We start from the raw sequence: 8,303 nt of genomic DNA on the forward strand, positions 1-8,303 counted from the left end.
GGGTGAGTTTAGGAAGCTAAAAATTCCATTGCTAGGTGCACCAGACGATTCTCTTCACGTTGTCAAAGAAATAAAAGTGATGTTTGAAACCTGAAAAAAGTGGCCCAATATGGATATTTCCTAGTGCTGCGCATTTGCTTAGTTTCCACAGGCGTGTACACAGTCATTTGCAATTTCAAGAGATGAGTTATGATTCGGGATGATTAAGATGTTAGCATTGTACAATGAGATTTGGGCGTCTCGAACGTTCCCAAACTCATGGCACTTTGCGCACGTCATACCAGTACCCAAAGAGTCTGGTCGTCCTATGAAACTCACTTCATTTCGTCCTATTGTGTTGACTTCTTGCCTATGTAAGGTCATGGAACGTATGGTTCATAATAGGCTTCTTTTTGTTTTAGAGTCGAAGCAATTGTTAAATGATCAACAATGTGGCTTCCGTAAATACAGAAGCTCACTAGATCATTTAATGAATTTGGAGCATTGTATTGCAGAGGCATCTGCCAATAAAGAATTCATGATAGGGGTGTTCTTGAACATCCATAAACCATATGACATGACATGGCGACACGGTATACTGATGAAGCTCTATGCTTATGGTTTAAGAGGAAATTCGCCTATTTTTATTTCAAATTTCTTAAGGGACAGGACTTTCTCTGTCAAATTGCCCCATAACTTAACATCGGATATATTTATCCAGGAAAACGGGGTGCCTCAGGGATGTGTGCTTAGTCCCACTTTTTTTAGTATTATGATCAATGATATTCTGTCATCAGCTCCCATCCTGAGGAATCTTAAATACTCGCTATACACTGACGATTGTGTAATATAGCACTCTTCCTATAATGCACAAATTTCGGCTGGGCGGATTCAAGCAGCCCTTGATTCCGTCCACCAACGGGCCTTGCAGTGGGGATTTAAGTTTTCTGTCCCTAAATGTGCCGCTGTAGTTTTTACAACTCATAACCTACCTAATTTGTGCTTAACTTTGGATAATCAGGCAGTACCTTTTCAAACTTCTGTAAAGTTTTTGGGAATACATTTTGATTGTCATTTGAACTTCCAAATTCATGTTAATGCATTGCTTGCTCGTTGTGATAAACCGTTAAATGTCCTCAAGTACCTAGTGGGTACTACATGGGGTGCCAACAGAAAGCCTTTATTAATGGTGTATAAGTCCCTTACTCGATCGAAGCTAGACTATGATGCACAGGTGTATGGCTCAGCATCCAATGCCACGCTGAAAGGATTGGATGTGTTGCAGAATAAATGTTTGCGAATGTGTCTTGGAGCCGTCCGGTGTACCCGTGTAGCTCATATGGAAGTGGAGGCGAATGTGCCTCCCCTCCGTATTCGCTGTGACCACCTGGCATTCTCCTATGAACTTAGAACATATGGGAAGAGTAATATTGGCAATGTGTCCTGTACTGCCCTGCTTTAATACCAGCATCTTCTGCAGAGGGTGCATCGGCCACTTGCCGTTCGCCTCCACTTACTAACCCAGGAGCTTGGTGTGGACGTCAGTGACTGTGACAAGTTGGCGACTAAAAATATAGCGCCTTGGGAGCCACCTGGTTTCACTGTTGATGTGTTGTGGTTCCCAGCACCAAAGACCAATGCGCCGGAGGCGGAGGTCCACCACTTGTTTCGTAACATCATCGTGCGTCACTTAGGGTCCCACCAATTGTACACTGACGGCTCCAAGTCGAGTGAATGTGTGAGTGATAGTGCGTGGTCGACTGAATGTGCCCTCAGGTATCGGTTGCCGACTCATACATCTGTGTTAACCTCCGAACTTTTTGCTATTGACAAAGCCATAGACTATGCTCTTAATTCTAGGCATGACTCATTTTTCATATTTTCGGATTCAAAATCAGCCCTTTAGGCAATTTTATCTTGCATTATGGACTCTCACGAGATCCAGGGCCGCATCGTTAATAAGTTGCATTCATGCAACAAGTCCTTCACGCTGAACTGGGTGCCTGGTCATTGTCGCAAAGTCGGCTGTAGAGCTCGAGGAGACTTGGGATGTTCCTCGTGATCTACGGTCGAGTCTATCTCTCGGAAAGAAATCAGTAAATCTTCTGTGGCATGGTCAGTGGACCAAACTAAATATTCCAACTTGTAAGTCACACCTGGGCGACTAGGACACTGCCAACCGTCCCAGTCGCCTTGAAGAAAAAGTATTGCAAGATTACGGCTCAGTGCCACCGTTTTAACTCATATGAAACCATATATGGAACGACGACTCCCACGCACTGTGACATCTGTGATGCGGTGTTATCTATCATTCATATCATCCTGCGCTGTCGGCGATTTATTCGTGAACGTGCTTCACTTATAAATTACTGCAGCACGGCAGACGTCCCCTTCACCCTTTCCACCATCCTGGGTGATGGGGACATTGTTATGACTGATAAATTGATGGCTTTCTTGAGAGAGACCGGACTGATCAGAGTGATGTGACTTTTTTACTGTATGGTTATGGTTTTTATCGACTGTAAGTATGCATATATTGTAATATTATTTAGGGTTGACAGTTAGCATATTTGAAATAGTTCTTCCTCCCACTGATCTATTTCTAATATTGATGTCCCCTACATTAAACCCCGTTCCTTGCCTGACAGTCACCAACTGATGAGTGCAATATAGGAAGGTATTGGGCTCTTGCAGTCGATGGTGGTCTGTTGGGCGGGGTACTTCAGTTTTTGTACATAATATATAAATACATTATACCATTTTCATTAAGTTGTCCTAATTAGGGGTGACAGCTGACATGTATGAAAATGTTCCTGACTCGTCTGGTTCCCTTTCATATATTGATGTCCCCTATATTAGGTTGTGCCTCGACTGACAGTCACCAAGTGATGAGTGCAGGTATGTAATGTAGAAAGGCATTACAAATCTGCAGTCGATGGTGTTCTCTTGGTCGAGGTTTTTTTACCATTAGTGTAGGTCTAGTTATTTGTCTCTTGGGATTTAGTATAGGTTAGCGATTTGTCTGTTAGGTGATTAGTTTTAGGGTCTTTAGATTAGGTTTCTTTTTATAAGGATTTTTAAAAATATAAAACCAATAAAAAATTAAAAAAAAATAAAAAAAAATAAAAATTATTATATATATATATTCATTCATTGCAAGACGCCATGTATCCCAAACGGGGTGGCCAAGGGCTTAGAGTTAATTGTTTTACAGGGAGGGGCACTAATCCTCCACCAACCCTACTTGACACATAGGGATGCCAACAGCTTCTGGTGTTCCCAGGCGGTCACCCATCCAAGTACTAACCAGACCCAACGTTGCTTAACTTCGCTGATCGGACGGGAAGCGGTGTACTCAACGTGGTATGGCCGTTGGCATATATATATTATATATATATATATATATATATATATATACGTGTGCATGAAAGTGTGTCTGTATATATGCATGGAAGTGTGTGTGTGTGTGTGTGTGTGTGTGTGTGTGTGTGTGTGTGTATACATGTTTGTATATATATGTATATATGTGTATATGTATATACATACTTATATATCTGGCCTTAATGACCAGGGGCTTTGCCCCAATGGTCGATAGGCCAAAAAAAAAAAAAAAAAAAAATTGGGAAAACTCTCGCTCCAGCTCTCGTGGCGAGCACACCTTTTCCCCCCGAGCTCGTAACGTGGAACGTGTTTCCTGTAGACTTTGCTCTGTTTTCGCTCACTCCCTTTGCACTCGTATCACACCACCCTGTGACTGTGTTTTCTTTTCTTGTTTTCATTACTGTCAGCCGCTTTCTGGCTACCGTTTAGAGTACCTGCTGTAATACGACACCGAACCCTGAAGTGGTACCATTAGGGTACTTACATGAAGGGGGGCCTCAGAGGCTTGGTTATAGGAGGCAGTAAGGGTAGGGATTTCTGTTAGGGCAAGGAGTAGGTAAGTCCCTCATGAGGGGCAGTGTCGGGGTTCTCTTACGACAACCTTTTGAGGGTGGGGAGCTAAGTTCCCCGGCACTGTAGGGAAGTGCCAGATTGCAGTTTGACTACTTATTTCTTCTCTTATTCCTTTGTTATTACAACTTTAGCTTATATACAGATTTATACCGGCACACTGATCCATATTTCCTTTTCCATGTGTGACTAGGTGTATGTCTGTATGTATGTGTAGAGGAAATGATGAATGATTATCAGAATAAATAAATACTAGTATATATATATATATATATATATATATATATATATATATATATATATATATATATATATATATATATATATATATATATATAGATAGATAGATAGATAGATAGATATATCTGCATAGATACGTATTTATATATTTTTATTTCATATTTTATTTTTATTTTTATTATTTTATTTTATTTTACTTTATTTATTTATTTATTATTTTTTGGTGTGAGTCTGTTTCCATCCCAGGTGTGCATGAGTGACTGAGATGCTGTGGGCTCTTCCTCAAAGGCCCCCAGGGCTTTCTCGCCTCCCGCTCCATTCCTCTAGGCCTCCACCCTCTAAACCCAGTGCAGGGGCGGATGTGAACGGGAGCCCTCTACTGGGAGTTCCAGCTCACATTCCTCCGATGATGGGCCAAGTGCACGCTCCGCTTCCAAGCCCAAAGGGCCTGGTGCCCGCCCCCGATACGCTGCTCCCACTGCCGCCTCCTTAGCTCGTTCAGGCAAGTTTGCCCAGCTTCATGAGGCCATAGATGACATCACTCCGGCCCCCATTGCCCCTTCCCCTCCCTCTACCACCTCTGCTTCCTCCCGACCTGTGAGCAACTCTGACCACCTACCCAAACCTCAGCACTGCCCACCTCCTGCAGCTTCTAAGCCAGCTTCCCCTGCTGTTATCTCTGGTGCAAGAGACAGCGCCAGTGGCACTGAGGAGCCTCCAGCTTCCCCTCCACCTGCTGAGGGAGCTTCCTCTTCCGCTCCTGATGCCACTACTGCTAACTAGGAAGGAGAGTGGATCCTGGTGTCATGCAAGAGACTGCGGGCAACCCAGGGAAATGCACCGACACTAGTATCACGCTTGGTTGCTCTCAAGGAGCCCCCTCCTGCGCCACACCCTTCGGTACCAGTTCGGCCGCCGCCACTGCCTCATTCAACATTCCCAGCATTCTGAGTCCCTCTCCAACCAAGGTTCGCAACCAGGTATGCTGTGGTCGCAGCCCTAGAGCAACACCTGCCCGGGCTCACCGTCACCAACCGCTATGGCCGTGCAGAGAGCTGTGTGCTGATCCCACAGGACGAGGAAACGTACCTGAAACTGAAGGCAGTGGCACAGGAGGTCCCCCTTGTAAACCTCATTGAATTGCTGCAGTGCAATCAGCTCACGAAGGCCATGGTCTTGGGAAATCCCCGATGTATGCCGGTGGATATCCTACCAAGCCATGACCTGGTGGAGGAAGCCATGAGGTGTCAAAACCAGTGCATGCAGGAGGAAACTCAGCAGGTGTGTGTAACTCTACATTGTCCCCTGATTCCACACCTGGACCTGGGCAATTGGGGCACGATTTACCTGCGCCCCAACACCACTCCTTTGCTACTGCTGCCAGCACTACAGCCACCACTGGGCCTCCTGCAACCGCCCCTTTGTGTGCGGCATCTGCAGCTGCAGCCATGACACAGAGTGGTGCCTCAATAAATTCAAGGCCAAGGAGCAGGTAACATCTCGTTGCCTCAATTGCACTGGTTCACACCATGCCTGGCACCCCAGCTGCCCCGCCAGAACAAAGCAAGTGATGCAAGGCCACGAGCATCACGTTGCGTGGGTACAGGACCAACAAGCCACCAGTACATCTCCGGCCCCTCCAGGCACCTTTGTCTGGAGGCAACAACGCCACCCCACAGTTGTGACCTCACCTCCCCTCAACAAGAGTGCGTTCCCTTCCCTGTCTGTGGCCCTTGTCACAGGTGTCACTGTGGCGGAGGTCCACTGCCCACCACCAGCTTGACAAGACCCACTGACACCTGCCCACCACAGCCCTCAACCAGCTCCCACCAAGCAGGAACCAGTCTTCGGCTTCCAGGAGCCACAGGAACTGGGGAAACAAATTGCCAAGGCCATAACAGAGGGGATAACCTGGTGTTTAGGCCTCCCTTGCTCCACTCTCCTGATCGCTGCAGCAATCAATGCCGTTATGGACAGGGCCATAGAGAAAAAACAACAGCGCAAATCACCCACACCACCCCACAGGCAGGCACAGCCCTCCAGCCTCACCAGATCTTGCTCTCACAAGGCAGCTCGCCTGGCATGGAGACCAAGGTCTCGGCACTCCACAGTAAAATCTCCGGGGACATGCTCCCCCTGTCCTCCCCCACCAGAGGACGCACCGGCACCAGCGGCAGCTGGCACCGAGGTCGAGATCATGCTCCCACCGTCAGGCGACAACCCCCTCCCTCCCACGACACACGAGTTGGCGACACAGTCCTCTGCCTCATCCAGTGGAACTGTTTAGGAGCCAGAAGAAAGCTTCCCCTCCTGCAGGAGGTGGCCGTCAGGGACTGATCTCATGTCATCCTCCTGCAGCAGGTGGCCATCAGGGACCGACCTCATGTCATCCTCCTGCAGGAGGCCCTGCTCCCACACACTTCCACCCTTTGGCTCCCAGGGTATACCACCTATCTCCTGCCCTTTGAACACGGTGACACTCGGGGCTGTGCTTCTTTGTTCAGGAACATATCCCATGCACCGTCTGTAACACTCCTCCAGTCTATGGCCCGGGCGTGGAGGTGCAGGATGTGGTGCTTCAACTCGCCACCTCCACCCTCCACTGTCTACAACGTCTACAGGAGTCCTGGAGGCACTCTCGATGTGGGGGAGCTATTTTCCCAGGCTGCCCATGGCTCTGTTTTTATCGGAGGTGATTTCAGCGCCCATCACTTCATCTTTGTCTCACCCCAGCAGGCCAACAAGGCCGGCCGGCACATCTCCTTTGTTCTAGAGGAGATAGGTGGTGTCTGCCTTCTAGATGACCCCCATGTTTCCATTCACTTTGGGGGAGAACGACTTGATCTGTCATTTGCGTCGTCTACTCTTTTCAGCTCGGTGCAGTGGTCACTTCACCCTTGGCTGGTGAGTGATCACTATGCCTTCACCATCAAGCTTCAACTAGCACCTCTCCCACGCCCTCCACCCTGGTGGGGCCTCCCCCACTCTGACTGGGCTGCCTTTAACCAAGCCCTGGCCGACATTTTTAGGGCCTCTCCTCCTGCCCCTGACCTCAAGAGTCATGCAGATCAAGTAGCCCGTGCCTTCCATCAGGCTGCTTCGCGTGCCATCCCACTCAAGCAACATGCCACAAGGTGCTACAAAGACAGCTGGATTTACTGCGACAGGGTCAAGGAACTGAACCACTGCCTTAACGCTGTACGCAAGCTCTACCGACGGCGCTGCACATCCCGCACCATCGGTATCTTGTTGCTGTCACATGCCATGTTGCCTCTGAGAAGCACCGCCTCAAGGAGGAGGCGTTGGTCAGATGGTGTCGCACTTTGGACTCTCACTTCACTCTCCAGGAGATGTGGGGGAGACTCCGGTCCATGTCTGACCCACATCCTCCTTACCTGCTTTCTCATCCTGATCCTGCTGCAGAAGCCAATGTCTTGCACAGCACTTTGCAGACCGTTCTGCATCACACAACCTCCCCAAGCCCGTCCGCAACCTTCAGGCACAGCTGTCTGCCTCTTGCATTGACACCATTCGCGCTGCTTGTGGCAGGCCCGACCCTGCTGATGTCTCCATCACCAGCAAAGAACTTCAGCAAGCGCTGCATGGGAGGGAATACCCTGCGCCTGAACTTGACCGACTTACATAATCCATCCTGGCTTATGCTGGAGATTGTGGTCACAAACGGCTGCTTGATCTGTTCAATCTCTCGTGGTCTGTGGGCTGTTTGCCCAGGTCGTGGAAGACTGCCATCATACACCCGACCCTGAATCCTCGTGATCCTGGTGCCATGCACCCGATCTCCCTCCTCAGCGTCATTGCCAAGACAGTTGAGAGGATAGTCCACACCAGGTTATCTTGGAGGTTAGGCCCATTGCACCAGGAGATTTTTGCTTATCATGCCAACAGGAGTGCCACCAACTGTCTTGTGACTTTCCTTGAGGAGCTCCGAGGCAGGCGGGGCATGGCTGTCTTCCTCGACCTGGAGAAAGCATTTGAGCTGACTAGCCCCCTAGCCATACAGGCAGTATTTGCTGCTCGGGGGGATGGGAGGCAGGCTCTTGGCATGGGTAGGGAACTTTTTTGAACACCGCACTGCAGGAGTGTGGTTCCAGGGTCGACTATCGACAGTTTAC

At 48.6% G+C, this 8,303-nt stretch overlaps 1 non-coding gene across 1 annotated transcript; it reads right to left on the reverse strand.

Annotated features, from left to right (window-relative positions):
- Positions 1-3,237: 3,237 nt before the first annotated feature.
- Positions 3,238-3,356, reverse strand: LOC145409737 (5S ribosomal RNA). The gene has a single exon (XR_013899171.1). It is a non-coding gene; the product is annotated as a 5S ribosomal RNA (ribosomal RNA).
- Positions 3,357-8,303: the final 4,947 nt, after the last annotated feature.

The sequence above is a fragment of the Coenobita brevimanus genome, chromosome 82 (genome assembly GCF_032717465.1).
Source record: "Coenobita brevimanus isolate Jiangsu-jjx chromosome 82, ASM3271746v2, whole genome shotgun sequence".
NCBI lineage: Eukaryota > Metazoa > Arthropoda > Malacostraca > Decapoda > Coenobitidae > Coenobita > Coenobita brevimanus.